This window comes from Moschus berezovskii, chromosome 19 (genome assembly GCF_049115385.1).
Source record: "Moschus berezovskii isolate FMDL1 chromosome 19, NW_MosBer_1.0, whole genome shotgun sequence".
NCBI lineage: Eukaryota > Metazoa > Chordata > Mammalia > Artiodactyla > Moschidae > Moschus > Moschus berezovskii.
The window spans coordinates 71,134,072-71,150,119 of record NC_142478.1 but is presented as its reverse complement, the minus strand read 5'-3'; the positions used below and the strand labels follow the sequence as shown (position 1 = coordinate 71,150,119).

The window sequence follows — 16,048 nt, the reverse complement described above, 5'->3', positions numbered from 1 at the left end:
TCCACACAGTTAAAGGCTTTGGTGTAGTCAATAAAGCAGAAGTAGATGTTTTTCTAGAACTCTTGCTTTTTGATGATCCAATAAATGTTGGCAATTTAATCACTGATTCCTCTGCCTTTTCTAAATCTAGCTTTTTTTGGTGATGTTCTTGATGACTGCCTCCTGTACAATTTCATGAATCTCCGTCCATAGTTCTTCAGGCACTCTTGTCTATCAGATCTGATCCTTTGTATCTATTTGTCACTTCCACTGTATAATTGTAAGGGATTTGATTTAGGTTATACCTGAATGGTCTAGTGGTTTTCCCCACTTTCTTCAATTTAAGTCTGAATTTGGCAATAAAGAGTTCATGGTCTGAGCCACAGTCAGCTCCTGCTCTTGTTTTTGCTGACTGTATAGAGCTTCTCCATCTTTGGCTGCAAAGAGTATAATCAGTCTGATTTTGGTATTGACCATCTGGTAATGTCCATGTGTAGAGTCTTCTCTTGTGTTTTTGGAAGAGGGTGTTTGCTATGACCAGTGCATTCTCTTAGCAAAACTCTATTACCCTTTGCCCTGCTTCATCTTGTACTCCAAGGCCAAATTTACCTGTTACACCAGGTATCTCTTTACTTCCTACTTTTGAATTCTAGTCCTGTAATGAAAAGGACATCTTTTTTGGGTGTTAGTACTAGAAGTTCTTGTCAGTCAGTCAGTTCAGTCGCTCAGTCGTGTCTGACTCTCCGTGACCCCATGAATCACAGCACGCCAGGCCTCCCTGTCCATCACCAACTCCCGGAGTTCACTCAAACTCATGTCCACAGTAGGTCTTCATAACACCATTCAACTTCAGCTTCTTCAGCATTACTGGTCGAGGCATAGACTTGGATTACTCTGATATTGAATGGTTTGCCTTGGAAACGAACAGAGATCATTCTGTCACTTTTGAGATTGCATCCAAGTACTGCATTTCGGACTCTTTTGTTGACTATGATAGCTACTCCATTTCTTCTAAGGGATTCCTGCCCACAGTAGTAGATATAATGGTCATCTGAGTTAAATTCACCCATTCCAGTCCATCTTAGTTCACTGATTCCTAAAGTGTCGATGTCCACTCTTGCCATCTCCTGTTAGACCACTTCCAATTTGCCTTGACTTATGGACCTAACATTCCAGGTTCCTATGCAATATTACTGTTTACAGCATCAGACTTTACTTCCATCACCAGTCACATCCACAACTGGGTTTTTGCTTTGGCTCCGTCTCTTCATTCTTTCTCAAGTTATTTCTCCACTGATCTCCAGTAGCATATTGGGCACCTACTGACCTGGGGAATTCATCTTTCAGTGTCCTATCTTTTTGCCTTTTCATACTGTTCATGGGGTTCTCAAGGCAAGAATACTGAAGTGGTTTGCCATTCTCTTCTCCCTTTTCTTGGAGAGTAAAGGCTAATTCATTCAGTGCCTTGTTAATCATGGGAAGGACTTTGGGTGTTTTTCTAAGAGTGACTGGACAGCCATATTGGGTTTGGAGCTGGAGAATGACTTGAGCAATTTATGTTTTTTTTTTTTTCTTGGTTAAGTCCAGGGTATCAAACATTTCCATTACTGCAAGAAGTGTCCTCTTGCCCCTTTGCAGTCAGGCTCTTTTCCATTCTAATGACCCCTAATCTGATTTTATCATCATAGATTAGTTGTACCTATTCCAGAACTTCGTATCAATGGAGCCATACTAATGTACGCTTTTGTATCTGTCTCCTTTCACTCAGCATAATGTCTGTACTGTACAATCATCTGTGTTGTTTCAGGCATTAGTGAATTCATTTATTTTTATTGCTATGTCATGGTTATGACTATACAACAGTTTGTCTACCTGTTGATAGACATTTGGGTGGTTTCCAGCTTTCTGATTATTATGAATAAAGTTGCTATGAACATTTGTATACAAACACGTCTTTTTGTAAATATGTTTTCATTTTTCTTGAGCAAATACTTAAAAGTGAAGTTGTTAAATCATATGGTTTAATCGTATTTTAATTTTATAAGAAATTGTCAAACTGCTTTTCAGCATCGTTCCACCTCATTACAATCAAAGAAAGGCAAATTAAGACTGCAATGAGATACTATGTTCACATACTAGATTTATAGAAGTGCCATTTAACATGGTTTTGCAGGCAATGATTATCACTAGGAACGGTTATACCTTGTTAGTAGGAAAGTTAACTGGTATAACCGATTTTGAAAACAGTTTGGCAATATATTGAAACGACTCCTATGTAGAGAAACTCTTGTACAAGTGTATTAGGAACTGTGCGTTAGAATTTGGAGAATAACACTGTTTATAATAGCAAAAGGACCAGAAACTACCCAAGTGTCCATTGATAGGATAAAGGATAAATCATGCATATTCACACAATATTATACATTAGGGAAAATGAATGAACTCCTATTATTTGCAACATTGATAAAGTTAATAAACAAGCAAAACTAAATAATATATTGTTCAGGCATAATATGATAAAACTATGTCAAAAAAAGGCAAGGAGATGATAAATACAACAGTAAGAATATTTCCTTAGGCGGGAGGTTAGGGCAGATTGATGGAGTGGTAGGTAGATGCAAATTATTGGTAATGTTTTGGTCTTGAATTGCTTTATAACTAAAATAAAATCATCAGTATAGCTCTTGGTATATCAAATATTTAAATGAGTATACAAATTAAACAACAACTCTGGCTTTTGTATAAAGGAGTGGATTATAATGAGACAAATGAAGAACTGATTTCATTCAAAGCAAAATTTGTCGCAACTTTTACAGGGAAAAGCTAGTTCTTGCCTTTTACTTGGAAGGGGGTACTGTATTTGACAGAAGTGTACAGGCTTGGCAACCCATCCTATTCATACACCATAGTTCTTAGGTTAGTGATTCTCCATTCATACTTCAGTATGTAGGTCCAAATTTCCATTAAATGGGCACTTAAAAGTGTGGAAACATTTATTTAAAGTACATTAATTCATAATTTATTCACTCATTGTCTGACTGGCATCTCCTCAATTATAGTATTTATGTTATCACTTGGAATATAAATAAAAATGCACTTTTACTGATGGATTGATTAAGCCTGATTCTTCACATAAAGAACCAACCCCCCAAAGTAGTATTTCACTTTGCAATTTAAGCCTCTCTCTCTCCGCCGTTTCCTCCCTTTCTTACTTAATCTCTGCTGTATAGCTGTTGTCAAAGGATTTCACTTTATCATCATTTGGAGAGTACATTTGCTTCATACCTTTTTCAATCTTCTTTTTCCTGGATCCCACATCTTCATTTCTTTTGGTTTATTCTCTCATTTTGGTAGACCATGCTCCTTCCGTTCTGTTTCCATTCCGTCGCTCAGTCGTGTCCGACTCTTTGCGACCCCCTGGACTGTAGCCTACCAGGCAGAGCATGCTCCTTAGTACCTTGCTAATAAGAAAGGGAGAAAAAGAGATACATTTTACTCTCACAATTAATTTAATTCTACTTTAGAAGTTATTTTCCCTCCAAATTCTGAAGGCATTGGTTCTGTGTTGTCTTGTTTTCATTGTTGCAGCTTAGAAGTCGGGTGCTATTCTGATTCCTGATTCTTTGTATGAAAATTGGGTTTTCTTTTTTCCTCTCTTTAGAAGCTTTTAAAATCTTTCTTATCCCCAACATTCTGCAGTTTTACAACAAAATGCCTTAATGTAGATCTGTTTTGATTTGTGTTCAGGTATATTTTTACAGAACTTACAGATAGGTAGTTTGACAGCTTATCTCTCTACTTTATTCTCTCTTCCTAGAATTTCTGTTCTAGGATTTTTTTTTTTTTTTTACAGAAAAATGTTTTATTTTTTAAATGCCAATAAATACAACATTTGTACAGTATGATAACAAAAGCTCCCCTCAAATATCCCAATCCCTTCCCCAAATATACACACCATGCCTCCCTCCTTGCTGATAACAGCAGTTAGCAAATGTGGAGCGTATTTTACAGACTTTTATCTATGCATCTACAAACATACACACACATACACAACTGTAATGGAGGATAGTGTTTTTGAATAAGATTATACAATGGCAAGCCACTCCAGTACTCTTTTTTTTTTTTTTTTTGAACAGAGGAAAATTTATGCGTCGAACCTGGACTGGTATATGATAATATACATGCTACAATTCCATTCTCCCCAATCATTCCACCTTCACCCTCTCCCACAGAGTCCCAAAGACTGTTCTAAATGCCTATGTCTCTTTTGCAGTCTCTTATACAGGGTTCAGGTTACCATTTTTCTAAATTCCATATATATGCGTTAATATACAGTATTGATGTTCTTCTTTCTGGCTTACTTCACTCTGTATAATTGGCTCCAATTTCATCCACCTCATTAAAACTGATTCAAATGCATTCTTTTTGATGGCTGAGAAATACTCCATTGTGTATATGTACCAAAGCTTTCTTATCCATTCATCTGCAGATGGACATCTAGGTTGCTTCCATGTCCTGGCTATTATAAACAGTGCTGCAATGAACATTGGAGTACATGTGTCTCTTTCAATTCTGGTTTCCTCGGTGTGTATGCCCAGGAGTGCGATCGCTGGATCATATGGCAGTTCTATTTCCAGTTTTCTGAGGAATCTCCACACTGTTCTCCATAGTGGCTGTACTAGTTTGCATTCCCACCAACAGTGTAAGAGGGTTCCCTTCTCTCCACACCCTCTCCAGCACTTATTGCATGTAGACTTTTGGATAGCAGCCATTCTGACTGGTGTGAAATGGTATCTCATTGTGGTTTTGATTTGCATTTCTCTGATGATGAGGGATGTTGAGCATTTTTTCATGTGTTTGTTAGCCATCTTTATGTCTTCTTTGGAGAAATGTCTGTTTAGTTCTTTGGCCCATTTTTTGATTGGGTCACTTAGTTTTCTGGAATTAAGCTGCAGGAGCTGCTTGTATAATTTGGAGATTAATCCTTTATCAGTTGCTTCATTTGCTATTATTTTCTCCCATTCTGAAGGCTGTCTTTTCACCTTGCTTAGAGTTTCCTTTGCTGTGCAGAAGCTTTTGATTTTAATTAGGTCCCATTTGTTTATTTTTGCTTTTATTTCCAATATACTGGGAGGTGGGTCTTGGAGGATCCTGCTGTGATTTATGTCGGGGAGTGTTTTGCCTACGTTCTCCTCTAGGAGTTTTATAGTTTCTGGTCTTACATTTAGATCTTTAATCCATTTTGAGTTTATTTTGGTGTATGGTGTTAGGAAGTGTTCTAGTTTCATTCTTTTGCAAGTGGCTGACCAGTTTTCCCAGCACCACTTGTTAAAGAGACTGTCTTTTCTCCATTTTATATTCTTGCCTCCTTTGTCGAAGATAAGGTGTCCATAGGAGCGTGGGTTTATCTCTGGGCTTTCTATTTTGTTCCATTGATCTATATTTCTGTCTTTATGCCAGTACCATACTGTCTTGATGACTGTGGCTTTGTAATAGAGCCTGAAGTCCGGCAGGTTAATTCCCCCAGTTCCATTCTTCCTCCTCAGAATTGCTTTGGCTATTCGAGGTTTTTTGTATTTCCATACAAATTGTGAGATTATTCGTTCTAGTTCTGTGAAAAATATTGTTGGTAGCTTGATAGGGATTGCATTGAATGTATAAATTACTTTGGGTAGTATACTCATTTTTACAATATTTATTCTTCCAATCCACGAACACGGTATATTTCTCCATCTATTCGTGTCCTCTTTGATTACTTTCACTAGTGTTTTATAGTTTTCTATGTACAAGTCTTTTGTTTCCTTAGGTAGATATATTCCTAAGTATTTAATTGTTTTCGTTGCAACAGTGAATGGAATAGTTTCCTTAATTTCTCTTTCTATTTTCTCATTATTAGTGTATAGGAATGCAAGGGATTTCTGTGTGTTGATTTTATATCCTGCAACTTTACTGTAATCATTGATTAGCTCTAGTAGTTTTCTGGTAGAGTCTTTAGGGTTTTCTGTGTAGAGGATCATGTCATCAGCGAACAGTGAAAGCTTTACTTCTTCTTTTCTAATTTGGATTCCTTTTATGTCTTTTTCTGCTCTGATTGCTGTGGCCAAAACTTCCAGAACTATGTTGAATAGTAGTGGTGAGAGTGGGCACCCTTGTCTTGTTCCTGACTTTAGGGGAAATGCTTTCAGTTTTTCACCATTGAGGATAATGTTTGCTGTGGGTTTGTCATATATAGCTTTTATTATGTTGAGGTATGTCCCTTCAATTCCCACTTTCTGGAGGGTTTTTATCAAAAATGGATGTTGAATTTTGTCGAAGGCTTTCTCTGCATCTATTGAGATAATCATATGATTTTTATTTTTCAGTTTGTTAGTGTGTTGTATTACGTTGATTGATTTGCGGATATTGAAGAATCCTTGCATTCCTGGGATAAAGCCCACTTGGTCATGATGTATGATCTTCTTAATGTGTTGTTGGATTCTGATTGCTAGAATTTTGTTAAGGATTTTTGCATCTATGTTCATCAGTGATATTGGCCTGTAGTTTTCTTTTTTTGTGGGGTCTTTACCAGGTTTTGGGATTAGGGTGATGGTGGCCTCATAGAATGAGTTTGGAAGTTTCCCTTCCTCAGCTATTTTCTAGAAGAGTTTGAGTAGAATAGGTGTTAGCTCTTCTCTAAATTTTTGGTAGAATTCAGCTGTGAAGCCGTCTGGACCTGGGCTTTTGTTTGCTGGGAGATTTTTGATTACAGTTTCAATTTCCGTGCTTGTGATGGGTTTGTTCAGATTTTCTATTTCTTCCTGGTTCAGTTTTGGAAAGTTGTACTTTTCTAGGAATTTGTCCATTTCTTCCAGGTTATTCATTTTATTGCCATATAATTGCTGATAGTATTCTCTAATAATCCTTTGTATTTCTGTGTTGTCAGTTGTGATCTCTCCATTTTCATTTCTAATTTTATGGATTTGGTTCTTCTCCCTTTGTTTCTTGATGAGTCTGGCTAGTGGTTTGTCAATTTTATTTACCTTCTCAAAGAACCAGCTTTTGGCTTTGTTGATTTTTGCTATGGTCTCTTTTGTTTCTTTTGCATTTATCTCTGCCCTAATTTTTATGATTTCTTTCCTTCTACTGACCCTGGGGTTCTTCATTTCTTCCTTTTCTAGTTGCTTTAGATGTAGAGTTAGGTTATTTAGTTGACTTTTTTCTTGTTTCTTGAGGTGTGCCTGTATTGCTATGACCTTCCCCCTTAGCACTGCTTTTACAGTGTCCCAGAGGTTTTGGGTTGTTGTGTTTTCATTTTCATTCATTTCTATGCATATTTTGGTGTCTCTTTTGATTTCTTCTATGATTTGTTCATTCTTCAGCAGCGTGTTGTTCAGTCTCCATATGTTGGCACTTTTAATAGTTATTCTCCTGTAATTGAGATCTAATCTTACTGCATTGTGGTCAGAAAAGATGCTTGGAATGATTTCAATTTTTTTGAATTTACCTAGGCTAGATTTATGGCCCAGGATGTGATCTATCCTGGAAAAGGTTCCGTGTGTGCTTGAGAAAAAGGTGAAATTCATTGTTTTGGGGTGAAATGTCCTATAGATATCTATTAGGTCTAACTGTTCTATTGTATCATTTAAAGATTGTATTTCCTTGTTAATTTTCTGTTTAGTTGATCTATCCATAGATGTAAGTTGGGTGTTAAAATCTCCCACTATTATTGTGTTATTATTAATTTCCTCTTTCATACTTGTTAGTAATTGTCTTACATATTGCGGTGCTCCTATGTTAGGTGCATAAATATTTATAATTGTTATATCTTCTTCTTGGATTGATCCTTTGATCATTATGTAGTTTCCTTCTTTGTCTCGTTTCACAGCCTTTGTTTTAAAGTCTATTTTATCTGATATGAGTATTGCTACTCCTGCTTTCTTTTGGTCTCTATTTGCATGGACTATCTTTTTCCAGCCCTTCACTTTCAGTCTGTATGTGTCCCTCGTTTTGAGGTGGGTCTCTTGCAGACAACACATATGGGGGTTTTGTTTTTGTATCCATTCAGCCAGCCTTTGTCTTTTGGTTGGGGCATTCAACCCATTTACGTTTAAGGTAATTATTGAAAAGTACGATCCCGTAGCCATTTTCTTTATTGCTTTGGGTTCAAGTTTATACACTCTTTCTGTGATTCCTGTCTATAGAAGATCCTTTAGCATTTGTTGGAGAGCTGGTTTGGTGATGCTGAATTCCCTCAGTTTTTGCTTCTCTGTAAAGCTTTTGATTTCTCCTTCATATTTGAATGAGATCCTTGCTGGGTATAGTAATCTGGGCTGTAGGGTATTTTCTTTCATCGCTTTAAGTATGTCTTGCCACTCCCTTCTGGCCTGAAGAGTTTCTGTTGAAAGATCAGCTGTTATCCTTATGGGAATCCCCTTGAGTGTTATTTGCTGCTTTTCCCTTGCTGCTTTTAATATTTGTTCTTTGTGTTTGATCTTTGTTAATTTGATTAATATGTGTCTTGGAGTATTTCGCCTTGGGTTTATCCTGTTGGGGACTCTCTGGATTTCTTGGACTTGGGTGATTATTTCTTTCCCTATTTTAGGGAAGTTTTCAACTATTATCTCAAGTATTCTCTCATGGTCTTTCTTTTTGTCTTCTTCTTCTGGGACTCCTATGATTCGAATGTTGGAGCGTTTAACATTGTCCCAGAGGTCTCTAATATTGTCCTCATTTCTTTTAATTCGTTTTTCTTTTTTCCTCTCTGTTTCATTTATTTCTACAATTCTATCTTCTAGTTCGCTTATCCTGTCTTCTGCCTCTGTTATTCTACTGTTTGTTCCCTCCAGAGTGTTTCTGATCTCATCTATTGCATTATTCATTGTATATTGACTCTTTTTTATTTCCTCTAAGTCCTTATTAAATCTTTCTTCCATCTTCTCAATCATTTTCTCCAGGTTATTTATCTGTAACTCCATTTTACTTTCAAGATTTTGAATCATTTTCACCATCAAAATTAGAAATTCTTTATCAGGTAGATTCCCTATATCTTCTTCTTTTGTTTGTGTTGGTGGGCAATTATCTTGTTCCTTTACTTGCTGGGTATTTCTCTGCCTCTTCATCTTGCTTATATTGCTTTGCTTGGGGTGTCCTTTCCCTCTTCTTGCAGTTTGTGGAGTTCTCTTTATTATGTAGTTTCTTCGCTGTGTGTGGGGTTGGACAAGTGACTTGTCTGGGTTCCCTGGTTAGGGAAGCATATGTCAGTGTTCTGGTGGGTGGAGCTGGATTTCTTCTCTTTCCTTTAGAAGACAATGGGCTGCTTTTCTGGGAGCCTGATGTCCTCTGCCAGTATTCAGAAGTTGTTTTGTGGACTTTACTCCACGTTCAAATGTTCTTTTGATGAATTTGTGGGGAAGAAAGTGGTCTCACCGTCTTGTTCCTTCCTCCCCAGAACACTGGATTCTTATATTCCACTTGGTCGTGGAGTATCTCTTCCCAGCTGCTCCAGCAAGGCGCAGCCGCTGTACCTTACCTTGGACGAGGGGTATCTCCTCAAGGCCGCCCCTCCTGCTTTGAATGTGGATCAGCTCCTCTCGGCCCTCCGGTGCCCAAGCAGCCACCACCTCCTGGACGTGGTACAGCTCCTCTCGGCCACCGCCCTAACCCTGGGCGCGGGGCAGCTCCTCTCAGCCACGATTCTGCACGTGGTTGGTTGCGCCGGGAGCCGGGCGTCTCTCGCGTCTGCGCCGCCGGGAGCCGGGCGTCTCTCGCGTCTGCGCCGCCGGGAGCCGGGCGTCTCTCGCGTCTGCGCCGCCGGGAGCCGGGCGTCTCTCGCGTCTGCGCCGCCGGGAGCCGGGCGTCTCTCGCGTCTGCGCCGCCGGGAGCCGGGCGTCTCTCGCGTCTGCGCCGCCGGGAGCCGGGCGTCTCTCGCGTCTGCGCCGCCGGGAGCCGGGCGTCTCTCGCGTCTGCGCCGCCGGGAGCCGGGCGTCTCTCGCGTCTGCGCCGCCGGGAGCCGGGCGTCTCTCGCGTCTGCGCCGCCGGGAGCCGGGCGTCTCTCGCGTCTGCGCCGCCGGGAGCCGGGCGTCTCTCGCGTCTCTGTTCTAGGATTTTGAACCTCATGAGCCTGCTGTTTAATTTTCTTTTTTCTTTTTCTCCTGATTTCATTATTGTTTCATTTTGCTTTACTTTCTGGGACATCTCTTCTACCTTACCTTTCAGATCTTATATTGAGGGTATTTTGTTTCTTCTATTGTATTTTTAATATCAAAAATTCCTTTTAAAAAATGAGATAATATTCACTAGGTTGTACAACCATGGTCACTTTATAATTTCAGAACATTTTCATTATTCCAAAAGAAACCCTTACTCATGAGTCATTCTCTGTAACCGTTACTCACCAACCCCTGACAATCACTAATCTACTTTTTGCTTCTGTGGATTTGCTTGTTCATGAAATTACTCCTTGGAAGGAAAGTTGTGACCAACCTAGGTACCATATTAAAAAGCAGAGACATTACTTTGCCAACAAAGGTCCGTCTAGTCAAGGCTATGGTTTTTCCCCGTGGTCATGTATGGATGTGAGAGTTGGACTGTGAAGAAAGCTGAGTGCTGAAGAATTGATGCTTTTGAATTGTGGTGCTGGAGAAGACTCTTGAGAGTCCCTTGGACTGCAAGGAGATCCAACCAGTCCATTCTAAAGGAGATCAATCCTGGGTGTTCATTGGAAGGACTGATGCTAAAGCTGAAACTGCAATACTTTGGCCACCTCATGCGATGAGTTGACTCACTGGGAAAGACTCTGATGCTGGGAGGGATTGGGGGCGGGAGGAGATGGGGACGACAGAGAATGAGATGGCTGGATGGCATCACCGACTCGATGGACATGAATTTGAGTGAACTCCGGGAGTTGGTGATGGACAGGGAGGCCTGGCGTGCTGTGACTCATGGTGTCGCAAAGAGTCAGACACGACTGAGCGACTGAACTGAACTGAACTGAACCATGTAAGTGGAATCATACAATATGTGAATTTTTATTTCTTGTATCTTTCTCTTAACATAATGTTTTCAGGCTCAATTCATGTTGTAGTGTGTGTATATGTCCTTTTTCTCCTGAATGTTCTTTTTTAGTACATCCTGTTCTTACTTCATTGAAGCAATATTTTTTCTTATTATCTTTCAGGGTATTGATGGTGACTTTTTGAAAATTTTATCTTTGTACATATTCTTTAATTTCCCCAAGTAACTTTTTTTCTGTGATTTGGTGTTTGCTTTTTATACAAGATGTTTTTCTCAAAAATGTCTACCATCCTTATTTTTAAAATCTCCGTAGATTTAAGACTGAGGTACAATAAAACTTAATGGAAGTTCTCTAAGCAAGGGTGAGATGGTACGTTTCATCACATGGTGATCTGGCTGGGTAGAATCCCTTTGGGTCTTTTTTCCCCTTCTTGTATGCAGTCAGATTCTCTACCACCAGTTCTTCCATTTTTCTATCTGAGGATTTATGTTTGGCTCCCTGTCAGTGTTCTGAGAGCCAAACATACAAGCCTGTAATTCAGGCATATATTTTCAGTATGGAACCCTCCAACTATGCCTTTTATCTCCCAACCAGAGATCTCTGTTTTCCTTTATCCAGGCTTCTGCCGGAAGAGAGAGTAACAGTCATCTGTTTGTGTAACTGTTTCTTAAACAGACTTTCAACCTATCTTTAGCTTTCTAGTCTGTCTTCATCTCAGCTTCCAGAGGTACACAGTGTGCTACTTCCTGAGCCTGATAGAAATTCTGCAATATAAATAGACTTTTCTCAGGGGCTTAAGTTTTGGTTCTGCTAAGTCAGTTACCACTTGCCCATCTGCTTTCTAGCCTTTAGAACTTTGCTGTTTTTGCCTCATCTTCTAATCTTTTGTTTACATTGTGAGTTTATATCATTTATAAAATCCTTTTAATGTCTTTTCGGTGGAGTTTTAGAAGAGAGGAGATAGAAATCTTGTGTTTAATCTACCATGTTTAACTAGTAATAATTATTTTAGCAGAGTATTAGAAATACTAGCTTGCTAGGGCTGCTATAATGAAGTATCATAGACTGAATGGCTTAAACAACAGAAATATATTTTCTTGCGGTTCTGGAGGTTAAAAATCCAATATTAAGATGTCAGTAGGATTAAGATATCAGAAATCCAATATTAAGATGATTTTTTCTGAGACCTCCCTCCATGGCTTGTAAATGGCTGTTTTCTCATTCTGTCTTCATGGACTCTCCTTTATGGGTGTCTGTCATCTGTTATAATCTCCTCTTATAAGAACACTAGTCATACTGGATTAGGGCCCATCCCGATGACCTCATTTTATCTTAATTACTTCTTTAAAGATTGTTTTTCCAAATATAGTCACATTCTGAGGTACTTGGAATTAGGACTTCAGTAATCTGAATTCAGTCTATAATAAGAATATTTTTGACATTTATTAAGTGAATTGATTTTAACACTTTCAGCCTGTATATCTTTTCATTTTTATTTCATTATAATGCAAAGAAATCTTTCATGTTTGTAAGAATAATTGTGGATGACTTTCTCTTTTTATTTTTTGAGTTATGCTTTCCCCAAGCTCAGTAATGAGCTTAGTAATGTTTAGCTGAGGTTCCTTTTCCATTCTTCTGCAAAGATTAGACACTCACCCAAACTTGCTTAAACAGGGTGTTTCTGTCAAGAAGTCTGAAGTCATTCTGGTCCCAAGTCTAAAGTCATTCTGATCCCAAATCCTTTCTTCATGATTCTTTAATATTTTCGTTTCCCTTGAAGCTTATAAGATATTAAATGTTCTGAAATTTCTGATGTGATGCCTTGATGTGAGTGAAATTTTCATCCATTGCATTGGATATTTGGTGGGCTTTTTCAATCTTGAAGTTAATATCCTTTGGAATTTTCTCGAATCATTTCTTTGATGATTTCCTCCCCCTGTTTTCTTTATTCTCCTTTGCTGCAATGTTATGCAGATATTGGCACTCCTGGACTGGTAGTTTTTCCCCTTAGCTTTTCTCTTTTTCATTTTTTTTTTTTTTTGCTTTTCATTATACTTGTGGAGAAACTTCCCTAGGTTTTATCGTATTACTGTCCTCGTAGTGAACCCTTCATTTTTATTATGTATTTAACTTCAGGAGTTCTTGATTCTCTGTAGTGCATGTGTGTGTGTTTTAAGTAACCTGTCCTTATTTCATGGTTGCAGTTTCTCTTTTTATATATCTGTTGTTGCACACACACATTTTCTTTTTGTTAAAATGTAATAGTCTACAAAGTATGCAAAACTAGATGTAAAATTTATCACTAAGCAAACACCTGTGAAACAAACCACCCAAAATAAGTCATAGAATGGGGGTTTTCCTATCCTCTGCTTTTTACCTCCCATCCCCTGTAAGAATTATTTCTTCACTGCTTGAGGCTCAGTATCTCCACTAGTAAAAGAATAAAGTATACAAGCCATTCTGTGTAAAGAGACTAGTGGTCATTTAGCCTATGAAATGTCATTGTACTTAGAAAAAAAAAGAGCGATAGGGACATCAAGAAGAAAATAATCCAGGGTGAGAATTGGAACATGAATGGTAGATGCTATGTTTAATGGTAATGGACAGGGAGGCCTGGCGTGCTGTGATTCATGGGGTCGCGGAGAGTCGGACACGACAGAGCGACTGAACTGAACTGAAATAAAAGAATGATATAAATATTTCTTAGTTGGTTACAGTATGGTGTTGTTTTGGGGGGCTTTAATTAGCTAAATAAGAAAAGCAGAATCTTTGAAGAAGGGTTTTCGATATTAACTTGTTCATTCATTTATCAGTCAGCCTTACATAAATTATTAAGCATTGAAGATTCAAAGATGCTTTGAGCATAGTCACTGCCCTCTAGAGAGTCAAAGATGGTCTTTAACTTCAAATGGATCTTTCTCTAAAAGGTAGATCCTAATAAAGGTCAGAACACAAAGCATTAAGTTTTTACCCCAGCAAAAGAGATGTATATGAGACTGGTCTGGCAAGAGATTGGAATATTGTGTTAATGATCCCAGTGTTCTTTCTGAGAACACAGAAATCACACTTCACTAATTCCAAGGTTCAGTGGATTAGAGGAAAAATCTTGAACCCAGGAAGATTAATTCAAATCCCATATTAACCTATTTGATCATTTCACAGTATTACTAGATAATTTGTAATTAGTGACAAGCATTTAGAGTTCACGAATAATCCTGCTTGGGTGATTGCTCCCCTGTTCTGACCTTCCATGCTCCCTGTTGTTTCCAAGAGATAAATGAGCACTTTAATTACCTATTGTTCAGGAATTCTGCTTTTTCTTCACCAAATGATGCAATATCTTCCTAATTTACGTTAAGCATGTTTTTTCTCCCCCAGATCTTTTCTTTTGTTAGAGAATCCTTTCTAGGTAAGTGTAGCTTTATTTCCCATGATTTTTAGCTGTAGCATTTCAACCTGGATTAGTTCTCTGTTATGTTAGGATTTTGTTTTTCTGCATCACTAATCAAACAGTTTCTAATGACATCTTGTCTTTTCATGTGAATTGAAGATTGAGTACTAGGAATTTCAGTGCTACAATGAACCTATCCCACAAAAGTACTACAAGGAAAGATAATACTTTTTTGAAAAAGAGCTATTCACACCTACCATTAAAAAGGTAAATAACAGACTGATAGACTAATAATCATTCACGAAAGTACAACTTGCCAAGCCTAATAATCATTCACAGAAGTACAACTTGCCAAGCTTTGAAAGATGAAAGGATTGTTTCTTGTTGAAAATGGAAAAGGACTTCTCTCATCCTATTGAAATTTAGTGATTTATGTTGGGATAGTGTAATTTCTGTACCGAGCTTTTAAAATAGGTTTGATTTTTGAAACACATTGATTTCTCTGTTGATCTGTAAGCCTTGGGCTGAAATGTGGGGAAAATGTGCCCATTCATCTCTAGGTTTGCATCTAACACTGCTCTTATATTGTTCTCTACCTGTCAAAACCTTTTTCATTGCTAATATGTAAGCTTTTCTCACAGCAAACCACTTCTCTGATTGTCCAGACACCAAGTTAGGGTCGTGCAGTCGATTTAAATCTGAACTAACTATGTAGAGTTAGTGCAGATCCCACAGGTTAATGGCTCAGTTTCATAAAACTGCTTCACCTCAGACACCACTTGCAAGTCCTGGTTTGCCACTTGTACTTGTGACCAACTGATTATAAATTAGCAGTTCCATGACCCTTCCTGGAGGAGGAAATGGCAACCCACTCTAGTATTCTTGCCTGAGAAATCCCCTGGACAGAGGAGCCTGGTGGGCTATGGTCCATGGGGTTGCAAAGAGTCGGACACGACTTAGCAACTCAACAACAATAACATGACCCTTCCTCAAGTTTGATAATTTGCTCTTACAGCTCACACAATGCAGGGAAATAGTTTATGGAAGAAATGCATTGGGCAGGATATGGGGGCGTGGTACAGAACTTCTCTGTCCTCTCTGGATGTGCCACTCTTCCAGTACTTCAATGTATTCACCAACCCAGCTGCTCTCAGAGCCTTGTCATTTAGGTAGTGGTGTCATTTTATAGTGGTTTCATTATGTAGGCATGATTGATTAAATCATCAGTCATTGGTGATTAACTCAACCCCCAGTGCCCTTTCCCTCCCTGGAGGTCAGAAGGTGGGCCTGAATATTCCAACCTTCTAGACACACGTTGGTCTTTCTGGAGTCTATCCTCCACTGAAATGCGTAGCATGGAAAAGACACTCTTTTGGAGGCACTGGAGGTTCATTGTTAAGAATTCTCACCTTCCAAAAGATGCTTTCACCACTCCAGAGATACCAAGGGTTTTAGGAACTATGTGCCAGGGATCAAAGACAAAGACCAAATATATATTTTTTATCGTAACACCTCCACCTTACTGAATTTTGCCCTTTTAGATGCTGTTTTAGTTTCCAGCCTCTTAGAAGTTCCTCCTTGCAAATGTACCTTTTCTTTGCCCTATTTCTTTAGGGCCAAATATAAACTTTGTTAACAGTATTTTGTTGGCAAATCCACATTGATGTGTTCAGTTGATACAATTA

The 16,048-nt window shown here is 38.5% G+C and overlaps 1 protein-coding gene across 3 annotated transcripts in view; it reads left to right on the top strand.

Annotated features, from left to right (window-relative positions):
- TTC28 (tetratricopeptide repeat domain 28) overlaps positions 1-16,048 on the top strand; it is a 599,524-nt gene that overhangs the window by 142,432 nt on the left and 441,044 nt on the right. The window contains exon 1 of one of the 3 annotated variants that reach the window (XM_055405055.2): positions 9,901-10,956. The exons of the other annotated variants lie outside the window; for them this stretch is intronic. The gene's annotated coding sequence lies outside the window, so the exon portion shown is untranslated. Of the gene's footprint in view, positions 1-9,900; positions 10,957-16,048 lie in introns of those variants that run through there. 3 annotated transcript variants of the gene reach the window in all.